Consider the following 12,374-nt stretch of genomic DNA (forward strand, 5'->3'; position numbering starts at 1 on the left):
AGAAGAGGATGGGTTGGTGTTGAGAGAGACTTGAAGCAGGGAGAGCCATCCCAAACAGTCAAGGCATGAGGCAATGGGCTTCTAACCTGTGGAGAAAGAGAATAAAGTAGAGTAGGGAAAGGGGTCATATGTGAAAGCTATTACAAAGCAATGGACAAACATTGATGAGAGGCAGAGAACAGAAGGATGGGAAAGAGGAATCCAGTTTGCCACCCAGCTTGTAAGCCCCAGGAACACTGAAGATGGATTAGAAGGTTGATGGGGATCCCATTGAAAATAATAAGGAAGATGGCAGCAAAGAGGGTCTGGGTATAAAGATGAGTTGTCTTTCTTTATAATGTCATTATTCTGTTCTGTGTCACTGAGATCTTGCATCTTCTGAAACTGTTTATTTTATCATTTTTTATGCCAAATCATAATATTATATTACATTCATTTATGATAAGTTGTTTAGCAATTCCCTAGGAAGGAGGCAACCTTGAATTTCCAGGGAATTTTCCCTGTGGAAAGAGGGAAGAAAGAATGAAAAGAGCTTATGTACAAAATACTTTTGTACATAAACAAGCCTAGATCTCTTGGAAGCTTTCAGTTTGTCCTGGTAATGGACCATATATCTATCAGGTACTGTCAGGAGAACTAAAATGGATGGAGGACAGGAGTAATGAACAGATGATCAAAGATCTCCATCTGGAAGAGACATTAGCATCTATCTCTTCCAGCCCCTTCATCTACACCAAGACCTAGACAGAGGCAGCCAGATGGGTCAATGCATGGAGCATTGACCAGGAGGCAGGAAAAACTGGATTTCCATCCACTTCATACACTTCTCAGCTGTTGGATCTTAGGGAAGTTACTTAAATTCTCTGAGACTCTGTTTCCCCAACTGTAAAATGGAGGAATTGGAATTTTTGGCCTCCAAGTTCCCTGCCATCCCTAAATATATAGCCCTCTTCTATATGATCCTGGAATTCAGAACTTTCTCTCTCTCTCTCCTCTGATGAACACAAACCAAATCTTCCAATGCTGCTCTTCTGTAATCCTCACATAAATCACTCATTCCTACTTCTAAAACTTCCTCTTTTCTCTTGAATTTGACTTGGATGCCTTGTTAGTTAGTTAGTTAGCACTCATAGAGCACTTTAAGATTTGCAAAGCCCTTTATATTTTCTTGTTTATTCTCAAAACAACCTTTAACCTCTGTGCTCTAAGCATCTTCCCCAGACTATAAATTGGAGAGAAGGTGCCCTTATTAAAGCATCATTAACAGAGAGAACCTCCTGACCTAGGGGTTCCGTATGTTGATGAAATCAAGGATGGAAGTGAAAATATGAAAGACCACCAAGGCCGTGAATTATGGTCCAGGGGTCGGGAAAAGTTGGCGCCCACTGAAGGATGGAACAATAACAACAAATGTGCTGGATGAAGGACTTGCAAAGACAATACAAAATAGCAACACCCTGACTAGATGCCTTTGCCCTCCCCAAGGTGCTTCTTCATCTTATTTTGGTTGTTCACCTGAAAAAAGGCATCTGTCCCCCCACCCTGATTTTTAGAGCAATTGGCTGGCACCTTCTCTTTACAGTGAACACATTATCCCTTAAAGCAGAGTTATTTGTCGTCGTACCCTTCTGCTGCTGGACTGGAAGCCTTCAAAGGTGGGACTATGTCTTGGAGTTTCAGATTTGTATCCTTAAATTATATAGATACACACAGAGAAAGGTATATATATGTCCCTTATCACTGAACCCTGCTGGAGATTCACCAGGTATAAGCTTCACAATAAACCTATCTAATGAGGTCTGGTTTTTTCTGCATTTCCAAATTCCTCTGAAGTGGGAAGTTTGGCCATTTAGCAAATGTACAATTCTTGTTGTACAAACTGTACAAATTACAATTCTGCTTGTTAAAGCTTTGTCAAGGTGATATTTTCCAATAAAGTTCTGCATTTCCACCAAAAAAAAAAAATATATATATATCAGTGTATATGTGTGTGTATCCATACATGAACACAAAAACATATGTATGTGTGTGTATATACATATACATGTACCTATATGTGCCTGTATATATTCTAATCCCCAGGACCCATGGCGGGGAACATAGCACGTCCATAAAAAATTGCTTCATTTCCTTAACGAGACAATGAAAAGCAAACAGAACCCATGGAGTTAACAATAATAATTCTTTTCTGCTATTCTATATAATGAGCCACTTACTCAGTCTCTGCAGAAAATGTCTGCAGATCATTCCTGGGTTTTCATTGGCTAGAGTTTCTTTAGACATCCAAGGTTACCTAGCAACACACTTCTTCCAACTCAAAGGGCACTTAGGAGTGTGGGGGTGGAGTGGACAATCATGGAGCTTCTTTGTCTGTTCTGGCCCCCCTGGTCACCCCCCACCCCCCCACCCCCGCTATGGCAGCACAGAATCAACCTAGGACTGTCATGCACATTTCTCCTTTGTTCTCAAAAGCCGCCATTTTCTCTTCTCACAGGTACAAGGCTGGCTTTTCACAGCTCTCCTTTGGGAATACAAACCCAGTGTCCCCCCCCCCCAGTCCACCAATTAGAGCTAAAAACCCACCTGTCTTCTACCCTCCCACACAAAACCCCAGCAGCATCCCTGGGATTTCTGGGGTTGGGGGATGATTGGAGAAAAACCCAACCTGGTCCAGCCATTGAAAGATCCTGCACACACATGCCAATCCTCACATCAAGGGATCTTGCCCTGTGGCCCATGGAGCCATCTCAGGGACTGGGCAGTTCTGTAAAACAAGGTCAAAAATAAGGACATTTTTGTTTTCCCCCATCTCTAATGGAAGTATCCTATTGACTGCTATTCTTTAAAGGCATTTTCCTGATAAGGGGTTCAGAGGCTTCTCTGGGTGGCCAAGTGGGCCATGACACAGAACAGTAAACCTCACTTCAGTGATTCAGAGTTGAAGCAAAACTCGGCACACAAAGTGCTTCCAGCCTCATGGAGAAACAATATAGAAAGTACGGATACCAATAACGTTACTAGATGGGGAATATGTTCAGGGTAAAGAAAAAACCCAGGCAAAGTGCTATAAAAACTGGAGGAGGAAGAACAGATAACTTGGCTGGAAAGAGGAGAGGCACCACTGTCGGGGGGCAAAGGATACAGCTATCTCAAGAGGGAAGATATTTAGGGTCTTTCTCTTTGTATTTTGTCTTCGTCATTCCCACATCTATTACCTTTTTGTTGTTCTTTAATTATTCAGGAGTCTCCAACTTGTCCTGACTCCATGGACCATAGCATGCCGGGTCCTTCTTTCCTCCGCTACCTCTTGGAGTCCATCTGACCTCATGTACCCCATTTCCTATCTCATTCTCTGACCTTTCCTTCCCCGTTTGCCTTCAGTCATTCCCAGCATCAGGGCCATTTCCAATGGATCCCGTCTTCTCATTTTGTGGCTAAACTATTCAAACTTTGCCATCGGTATTTCTCCTTCCAATAAAAATCTGAATTCACTTCTTTTCCTACTAACTGATTTGATCTCTGCTGTCCACGAGGCTCTGAAAAGCCTTCTGCAGTACTGCAGTCAAAAATCTCAATTAGAGAGCCCTCATTTTTGCTTCGACTCCAACTCTCCCAGGCCTCATTACTACAGAAAAAACCATAACCCTTGACCATACAGACCTTTGTCAGAAAGATGATGGCTCTGCCTTTTACTAAGCTGTCCAGATTTGCCATTACTTTCCTTCCAATTAGTAAGCCTCTTCTCATTTCATGACTGAGGTCAATGACCTTTGAGATTTAGCATATAAAATCTGACATTATTTCTATTCCTTCATCTTCTATTTGCCGGGAAAAGATGGAATCAGTTGCCATGATCTCAGTTTTTTAATGTTAAGCTTCAAGCTAGCTTTTCCACTCTCCTCTTTCCACCATTATCAAGAGGCTTCTTAATTCCTCTTGATTTCTGCCATAAGGGTATTATTGTCTACATATATGCCATTCTCAATGCTTTTCCCAGTCCCCTTAATTTTGGCTTTTGATTGGTCCAGCCTGGCGTTTCCCATGATGTACTTCACATATAAGTTAAATTTAAAAAGTGTCCATAAAATGCCTTGGAGTATACCTTTCCTGATCTTAAATCAATCAGTTGTTCCATGTTCAGTTCTAGCTGTTACTTCTTGACCCCACATTCAGGTTCCTCAGGAGACAACTAAAATGATCTCCTAGTCCCATCTCTTTGAGGACTTGCTGAATTTTTTTGTGATCCACACAGTCAAAGACTTTAACATGGTCAGTGAAGCAGAAGTACCTGTTTTCTGGAACTCCCTTCCTTTCTCTCTAAGCCAGACAATGGTGGCAATTTGGTCTCTAATTTGAAAATTTGGGACTCTTTGTGCTTCTGGGAATTCATGGTACACTTACCGCTGAAGCCAAGCTTCCATAATCTTAAACAAAATCTTGTTGGCTTGTGAGATGAGGGAAACCATCTGGTAATTCAAGCATTCTTTGGCAATGCTCTTCTGTAGGACTGGGATGTAGACTGATCTTTTCCAATCCAGTGGGTATTGTTGAGTTTTCCATATTAGCTGGCATATTAAGTGCAGCATTTTAACAGCATGATCTTTTAGGATTTCAAATATCTCAGCTGGATTCCCACTCACCTTATTGTTACCAATGCCTCCTAAGCTCCACTTAACTTCATTCACCAGGATGTCTGATACTAGATCAGGAACCACACCATCATGCCTTCCCCTGAGGTTAATATCTTTCTTGTATAGTTCCTCTAAACATTCTTGCCACTTCTTCTTAATCTCTTCTACTTCTGCTAAGTCCCTTCCATTATGGCTTTTATTGTGCCCATTTTGGCATGAAACATTTCCTTGATATCTCTAATTTTCTTGAAAATATCTCTTGTCTTTCCCATTCTACTATTGTCTTCCATTTCTTTGCCTTACTCATTTGGGAATATCTCATTATTCCTTGCTATTCTCTGGTCTGTATTCAGTTATCTTTCCTTCTCTCCTTTTCCTTTCATTTTCCGTCCTTCCCTACCTATTTGTAAAGCCTATGCAGGCAGCCATTTTGCTTTCTTGACCTTTTTCTTTGGGAAGGTTTTTGTTGCTGCCTCCTGTACACTATTACAGCCCTCAATCCATATCTGTTCCGGCGCTCTCTCTGCCAGATCTAATCCTTTAAATGTATTTACCACTTCTCTTTCATATTCATAAGGAAAGTTTTCAGGTCATAGCTCTATGGTCTGATGGTTTTCCCTACCTTCTTCAATTTCAGGCTAGATTATGTAATAAGAAGCTTATGATTTGAGTCATAGTCAACAATCTGTCTTGTTTTAACTGACTAAAGAACATCCTCCCCTTTAGTTGGAAGCTTATATAATCAATCTGATTTCAGTATTGAGCATCTGATGATGTCCATATGTAGAATCACCTTTTGGTTGTTGAAAAAGAGTGTTTTCTCTGACCACCCAGTTAATTCTAGTAGACTTTTCCCCTGTCTCATTTTTGCCCTTCAAGGCTAAACTTGCCTGTTATTCCAAATATCTTTTGACTTCTTGTTTAAGCATTCCAATCCTTGGTGATGAATGTTATTTCTAGAAGATATTGTAGGTCATTATAAAAATGAGCACCTTTGACTTCTGCCATCAATGGATGGAGCATAGAGCATTAGTGTGATCATGATTTGAAGGAGTAACCTTCTGTCATTTTTGAGATGACACCCCAGGACTGTTTTTCTCACCCTTTTACTGATGATAAAAACTACTCCATTTCTTCTAAGGAATTCTTGGCCACAATAGTATATGTAATGACCACCTGAATTAAATTCATCCATTACTGTTTGTGTAAATTCACTGACCCCCCAAGATGTCAGTTTACACTTTCCATCCCTTGTCTGACCACATCCAGCCTTCCTTGGATTAGAGATCATACATATTGAGTTCTTATAAAATATTGATCTTAAAAATGCCCAAGAAAAACAACCACTTGAATACATGGGTTGAAGGGATATGGTTGGGGATGTAGATTCTAAATGAACATCCTAGTGCAAACATCAACATGCAAATAGATTCTGATCAAGGACACAAGTAATACCCAATGAAATTGCGCATTGGCTGCAGGGAGAGTGGGTAGAGGGGAGGGAGGGAAATAATGTGATTATTGTAACCAAGGAATAATGTTCTAAATTGACTAAATAAACTTATTCAAATGGAAAAAAAATATTGATCTTTCCAACATCAGACTTTCTTTTTGTCACCAGAATGATCTACCACCTACCTTCCTTTCTTCTATGGCCAACCCATTTCATTTTTTCTAGAGCTAGTAGTTGTGGTCCTCTGCTCTTCTTCGGGAATGTGTTGGACACCTCCTGACCTGAGGGGCTCCTCTTCCCATGCCATATCTTTGATCATTTTAGTACTTTACCTAGGTTGGGTTTTAGCTGGTTGGTTGGTTGGTTGGTTGGTTGGTTGGTTGGTTTGGTAAAGATAGAGGAGTAGTGTGCCATTTCCGCTTCCAATGAATCACCTTTTGTCTGAACTCCCCACTCCATACTGACATCTCCATACTGGGTAATCCTGCACACCATAGCTCAAAGTTTCATTAAGATATGCCAGTCCCTCTCCAGGAAAAGGCAGTGATCCAGAATGGGGCTTAGTACATAGGAAACCTTTAATCGATACTCATTTTGTCGGTCAGTTAGTCAACAAATATTAATTAAGGACCTACCACGTACTAAGCACTGCTTTTGATGGAAAAACAAGGCAAGGGGACAGTTCCTTCTCCTGAGGAGCTCCCAGTCTAATGGATGAGACAACAAGCAAACATCTCTGTACAAACAAGATACAGACTCAATAGAATGCTGAGGATCTCAATGGGGGAAGTACTGAGCACTTAACACATGCTTGTTGATGTATTGATTGAAATTAAATTGACATTAGCAACAGGTTATTAAAATCCTCTTCCAGAAAATCAATTGAAATAATTGTTCTCTGGGGCTTTGACCCTGAAGCACTGCTACATAATCATTAATAAATCTATTACTCTGATCACTCGTTGTGGCTTGCCAGGGACCCTAGTTTTGTTATTTATTTATTTAATTTTACTACATGCATTAACAGTCTTTCACATCCCCTTTCCCACAATTGAGCAAGTAGAGTAAATTAAATTAAAATCCTCACAATAACTATACAGAGATGAGCAACACGAAGTTCCACATTGGTCACTCCTTTTCATTCTAAACCTTTTCTTTAACCTTTACCTTCCATCTTAGAAACAACACTGTGTACTGGCTCCAAGGCAGAAGAGCCATAAGGCCAGAAAATGAGGGTTAAGAGACTGGCCCAGGGTCACACAGCTAGGAAATGTCTGAGGTAAGATTTGAATCCAGGATTTCCCATCTCCAGGTCTAGTTCTCTATCCCCTGAGCCATCTAGCTGCCCCTTCATACTACATCTTGAATCTATTTCCTCCCTCCAGGGAGATGAGCATCCTGCTTCACCCTCAGGGTATCTGGCACCATAGTTTCAAAGGACATTACGTAGATTATATTATTAATTAATATATCACATTTATATGTTTACATATATAATAAATACACTGGACATGTGTATTTATGCATCTACAATATACAGTTTATACTATTATCACAATTACAAGTCTTTCAGAGTGGTTACTCAGTCAATAAACATTTATTGAGCTTCTACTATGTACCAAGCACTAGGCCAAATCCTAGGGAACAAAAGGAAAACAGAGTCTGGTGTTGAGGAGCTCCCAAATCACACGGGCGGCGGGTCAGGGGACAACATGCAAACAATTCTATACAAACAGGGCAGAGAGGATTGCTTGGAGATACTCACCAGAGGGGGAGGTTCCCTTCCTGGATCATTCAAGATCAAGAAAGGCTTCCTGCAGAAGGTGGGATTTTAGCTGGGACTGGAAGCAAGCCGGGGAGGTCAGATGGCAGAGCCGAAGAAGTGGACGATTGCAGTTAGTCTGGGGAGAGCCCGAGGAAGTGTCTAAAGGTGAGAGACGGATGTCTTGTTCAAAGACCAGCAAGGCCAGGATCACGAGATGGTGGGGTCCATGGCGGGGACTACCATAGGAGGTCAGAAAAGATGGAAAAGGTGGGAGACAGAACTAGGTGATGAAGGGCTTTAAAAGGATCCTTGGACAGCCGAGTCGAGAGTGGTCTGGAATTGGGAAAGGCTTGAGCCAGGCAGATCCCCCATAGGCTATGGCAAGAGGGAGACCATGAGATGACGGCCTGGGTCTGGAAGTGGAGGGTGTCCGATTTGGGAAATGTGGCTTAGGTGAAAGATGTTACAAATGGACAATGGACGGGCCTTTGCTAGAGACAGAATATGGAGAGATGAGGAAGAGGAGCCCAGGCCCTTGGCTTGTGAGCCCCAGGGACTCTGATGTCAGGGAGCCTGAGTGATCTGGAGGAGGACAGTGATAGGGAAGATGGCGGCAGGGAGGGTTTAGAGGGTAAAGCTGAATTGTCTTTATAATGTTGTGGTCATTGTTCTGCTCTGGATAACCAAGGTCATCTCGTGACTTCTGACACTGTCCATTTTGCCTTTTTTATGGTTGGAAGAGATGGAGGTCAGGAGCAAGGATAAGGAGAACTTAGATTTCCACCTCAAAGGGACATTAGCACCTACCTATTAAAATTCCCTCATTTCAACCCAGAAGAAGGTAAGGACTAGACAGGGGCAGCCAGATGGATCAATGCATAGAGCACTAGACCAGGAGTCAGGAAGAATTGTTTCCCAGTCCACTTCAGAATTTTCTCTGCTGTGGGATCTTAGGGAAGTTACTTCACTTCTCTGAGACTCAGTTTCCCCGTCAATAAAATGTAGTAAATGGACACATGACATCTGAGTTCCCTGCCACTCCTAAATCTATATCCCTATTATCCATGAATCTATGATCCAGAACTCACTCTCTCTCTCTCTCTCTCTCTCTCTCTCTCTCTCTCTCTCTCTCTCTCTCTTTCTCTCTGTCTTTCTCTGCATCTCTCTGTCCCTATCTCTCTGTCTCTCTCTTTCTCTGTATCTCTCTGTTTCTCTCTCTTTCTCTGTCTCTCTCTGTCTCTGTCTCTGTCCCTGTCTCTCTATCTTTCTCTGTTTTTCTCTCTATCTCTCTCTGTTTTTCTCTGTCTCTATCTCTGTCTCTCTGTCTCTCTCTGTCTCTCTCTGTCTTTCTCTGTATCTCTCTGTCTTTCTCTGTATCTCTCTGTCCCTGTCTCTCTATCTCTGTCTCTGTCTCTCTGTTTCTGTCTCTCTGTCTCTCTCTCTCTCTTTCTCTCTCCTTCTCTCTCTGTGTCTGTCTGTTTGTCTGTCTGTCTCTTTCCCTAAGACTACAATCCAGTTCTTCCAATGCAGTAGAAGAAATTCTGCCCTTCAGGAGTTCTCAGTTACTTTCCCTTGTACCTAATACAAGATGCTTCTCTTCCATGAAGTAATCCCAGCCAAGAGTGGTCTCTCCTTTACTCAGAAGTCCTAGATCATCCACTATTTGATAAAAACTGCTGGGAAAACTGGAAGACAGCATGGGAGAGATTAGGTTTAGATCAACATCTTATACCCTACACTGAGATTAACTCAGAATGGGTGAATGACTTGAACATAAAGAAGGAAACTATACGTAAATTAGGTGATCACAGACTAGTATACATGTCAGACCTGTGGGAAGGGAAATACTTCAAAACCAAGCAAGACATAGAAAGAGTCACAAAATGCAAAATAAATAATTTTGACTACATCAAATTAAAAAGCTTTTGTACAAACAAAACCAATGTAACCAAAATCAGAAGGGAAGCAACAAATTGGGAAACAATCTTCATAAAAACCTCTGACAAAGGTTTAATTACTCAAATTTACAAAGAGCTACATCAATTGTATCAAAAATCAAGCCATTCTCCAATTGACAAATGGGCAAGGGACATGAACAGGCAGTTCTCAGTCAAAGAAATCAAAACTATTACTAGGCACATGAAAAAGTGCTCTAAATCTCTTATTATCAGAGAGATGCAAATCTGAGGTACCACCTCACACCTAGCAGATTGGCTAACATGACAGCAAAGGAAAGTTATGAATGCTGGAGGGGATGTGGCAAAGTGGGGACATTAATTCATTGCTGGTGGAGTTGTGAACTGATCCAACCATTCTGGAGGGCAATTTGGAACTATGCCCAAAGGGCGATAGAAGACTGTCTGCCCTTTGATCCAGCCATAGCACTGCTGGGTTTGTACCCCAAAGAGATAATAAGGAAAAAGAATATTCATAGCTGCCCTCTTTGTGGTGGCAAAAAATTGGAAAATGAGGGGATGCTCATCAATTGGGGAATGGCTGAACAAATTGTGGTATATGTTGGTGATGGAATACTATTGTGCTCAAAGGAATAATGAAGTGGAGGAATTCCATGGAGACTGGAACAACCTCCAGGAAGTGATGCAGAGCGAGAGGAGCAGAACCAGGAAATCATTATACACAGAGACTGATACACTGTGGTACAATTGAAGGTGATAGTGTCAATGTCCATTAGTGTCAATGCAATATCCCTGAACAACTTGCAGGGATCTAAAAAACACTATCCACAAGCAGAAGATAAACTGTGGGAGTAAAAACACTGATGAAAAGCAACTGCTTGACTACAGGGGTTGAGGGGATATGACTGAGGAGAGACTCTAAATGAACACTCTAATGCAAATACCAATAACAGGGAAATGGGTTCGAAGCAAGAACACATGTGATACCCAGTGGAATCGCAGGTCGGCTATGGGAGAGGTTGGGGGGGGGGGTGGAATTCCTATCCCTATTATATAGATAGTGAAACTGAGGCATATAGAGATGAAGTCATTTTTCCATGGTCAAAAAGCTAGTGTCTGAAAGAGGGTGTGAACTCGTGTTTCATTCAAATTCACTTTTTATTTGTGTCTCTGGTTCTAAAATTCTAATGTTTCTAATGAGATTTTAAGCTTCTTAATAATAAAATTTGCATTTTCCCCACAGTTCCAAAGATGTAGGTGCTGACTTAAAGGTTGTTGAATTAGTTGTCTGTGCTCCATTCAATATCCTTTCTCACACAGGCCCTAAGCCATGGCAAAATTTAGAAGCCCATATTAAGATTTCTGATGTTTCAGGACCCTCATGACAGAAGGTCCCAGACTTTACTAAATTGGTGCCTCTGTTGGACATCTCTGGAGCTGTCCCCTTGGAAACGGCAGCCTCTCTCCTCCTCCTCCCAATTTCAGTGACTTACCCAGGGTCACACAAATAGTTAGGAAAAAAGCTAGAACTGTACCCAGAGTCTACTGACTTCTACAGTTCGACACTTCTCCTGCTAGACCAAGTCACAAAATGGAAGAATGGAAGAAGCTGAGCTGAGCTCCAAGGTTCCCTGATGCTAACTGGGCTCCCTTCAACTTTGAGAGAATCTATTTGTCAACTACTGAGTGGACAACCCACAAGCTGCTCTTTACCAGGGGGATCAGCATTTCCTTGGTAATTTGTCCCGTCCTACATTATTCCTCCCTCCTTCCACATAATTTAGGCAAGTCTTCTACTAACACCACATTCTATGTAGACAACTTCCCTAGAGGCACTTGATACCCAACACTCAAAGAAAGAACACGTTTACTTCCTGTATCTCATTGGCTCCCTCTCTCCCTCCCATAGCTTCACTCATCTCCTCAACCTTCCCACAAAGGAGAATACGGGAGGCAGCTTCTACAGGCTCCCTAAAGACAGTAGTAGAATTTGCAGTGGGAGCACGTATACCTCAGAAAGATGGAAACGTTACAAATGGGGAAGAGTTTATTGCTTTGTTGACTTAGCAAAATCATCAACAAAACATTAACAATGCAAATTAAACTTAAAAGTGTGCCATGTGTAATTTTTTTTCTTTCACAGAACTGGTTGTTAAATATTTACCAGCAGACTCCTACTCACACACCTCCCTCTCATCTCGTTCTATAATTAGGCTTTTTACTCTTCAGTCTGAAAATTGAAGCCACTTGCTAGGAATTCCGCTTTCAGGCTTTCTTTTGGTCTCAAAAGCCCTTGGCATCCTCCCTCACTCGCTCTCTGCTTCTTTCCCCCAACAAGTGATGAGGAGGTAGCCTTTCTCTTCGCGAGGGCAATCCCTTCATAGTCCATGTTTTGCCTTTCCCCCCAATTCATACCTTATTTCTCTATAAAACTCTTTCTCTCTATCTTCTCCTTATATATCGGCAACTTTCCTACTGCCTTCAAACATGTCCAAGTGTCCTCCATCTTTAAGAAACCTTCAGAAGGGGGCAGCTGGGTAGCTCAGTGGATTGAGAGCCAGGCCTAGAGATGGGAGGTCCTAGGTTCAAATATGGCCTCAGACACTTCC

General features: G+C 41.8%; 1 long non-coding RNA gene across 1 annotated transcript in view; it reads left to right on the top strand.

Annotated features, from left to right (window-relative positions):
* The window catches only part of LOC103095698 (uncharacterized), a 38,794-nt gene extending 26,633 nt beyond the window's left edge, over nt 1–12,161 (top strand). Inside the window, exon 5 of the long non-coding RNA XR_008913320.1 lies at nt 11,675–12,161. This is a non-coding gene — a long non-coding RNA (uncharacterized LOC103095698). The remainder of the gene's footprint in view (nt 1–11,674) is intronic.
* Nucleotides 12,162–12,374: the final 213 nt, after the last annotated feature.

Source organism: Monodelphis domestica, chromosome 7, assembly GCF_027887165.1.
Source record: "Monodelphis domestica isolate mMonDom1 chromosome 7, mMonDom1.pri, whole genome shotgun sequence".
Taxonomy (NCBI): Eukaryota; Metazoa; Chordata; class Mammalia; order Didelphimorphia; family Didelphidae; genus Monodelphis; species Monodelphis domestica.